The sequence below is a fragment of the Limulus polyphemus genome, unplaced genomic scaffold (assembly GCF_000517525.1).
Source record: "Limulus polyphemus unplaced genomic scaffold, Limulus_polyphemus-2.1.2 Scaffold1954, whole genome shotgun sequence".
Taxonomy (NCBI): Eukaryota; Metazoa; Arthropoda; class Merostomata; order Xiphosura; family Limulidae; genus Limulus; species Limulus polyphemus.
Window position 1 is genome coordinate 2,267 of NW_013667564.1, and position 1,574 is coordinate 3,840.

Sequence of the window (1,574 nt, forward strand, 5' to 3'; positions counted from 1 at the left end):
TTGAAGATAGAATAACAAACGACCAGAGATGTAACAATATGTATACCGTATTGCACCTTATTAACACTCCCGGGGCCGTTACAAACTGCAAAACGGGGGGGGGGGCGCTAATTACAGTGTTTGTGCAGTTCGAGATTCTATTTTTCATACGTGATTTGTTGATTTCAATGCTAATAAATGTGTGTGTATTGTGTTTTTTCTTCTTTTTTTTCCAAATTAAAATTGTGGTAATAAAAGTGGATTATATGTTGGATTAATATTGCTGTCATACAAAGTAAGCTTTATAAAAATACCGGGGGGAAGCCCGATAATCAGAGAGGGGTCGTTAATTAGGGGCCATACATCTTAACTCCATTTTAACAATTTGCAACTCTGTTTTTTTTATTAAAAGAAAGACACAAATATGTATGTGGAGGAGATATGTGTAACAATATACAAAATTTAAATTAAAGACAACAGTGGTTAATTATATGATTCTTATATAATCCTTATATTCATCCACATAAACACAAAAATAATGTGAAACGGGATCACTATTTTAATCAAAATAGTGACTGAAAGGGAAGGCATTTCTCCATTAAGATATTAATGTTTGTCGTTTGGATCGAACTCGCTATTCATAAGTTCCAGAAATCAGCTCTCCGTTTCTGACGTCATGGGAATTTCTCATAATGTCAAAAAAAAAAAGGATTACAATATTATTTTGCTACTCTAGTCCAAGGGCCTCCTAGCTGGACAGGACCGACTAAACGACGCACATTTTGGACCCTGGAAAGAAGCTTAATAAAATAATGAAACAAAATATAGATCATTACAACGAAGACCCACCAGTTTGTGTGTTTGTAATTGAGCACAAAGCTACACAAAGGGCTAACTGTGCTCTGCCCACCACAGATATCGAAACCTGGATTTGTTTGTTTGTAATTAAGCACAAAGCTACACAAAGGGCTAACTGTGCTCTGCTCGCCACGGGGTTTCTAGCGTTTTACGTCTGCAGACATGCCGCTGTGCCACTGGGTGGTCCACCAATTCCTACGGCTCAAATACGAGAACCGGGCGTGACCTAGTTGGTAGTGGGCTTCAACTGTGAATCCGAGGGACCATGGTTCATAGCCCTTTACCGCAAAAACGTGCTCTGCACTTTGCGGTTGTGAATGCTCTATAAGAGTGAACGATCATTCCCACCATTCAGTCAGACAAGAAAAGCCCAAGAGGTGGCGGTGGGTGCTGCTGACTAACTGCCTTTTCTCAAGTCTGTCAGTTCCTAACTAGAGACGGATATGCGCAGATGACATACTTTATTTCTTTACGAGAATTTTCTAAAACAAATTAGATGACAGGCAGAAGACCCGCTTAAACAAATAATTTCAATGACGAGGAACCCACTTTGAGACTAATAATGGTTGGAGACGGCTTGAATGGGTAATGAAGAAAAACTCTAATATAAATTTAACGTAACAGCAAATGTACAACGTTTCGATAAGGTTTTGTCATCACACCGTGAAACTATCTTTAAAGTACCCGATGATGACAAAACCTTGTCGAAACGTTGTACATTTGCTGTTACGTTAAAT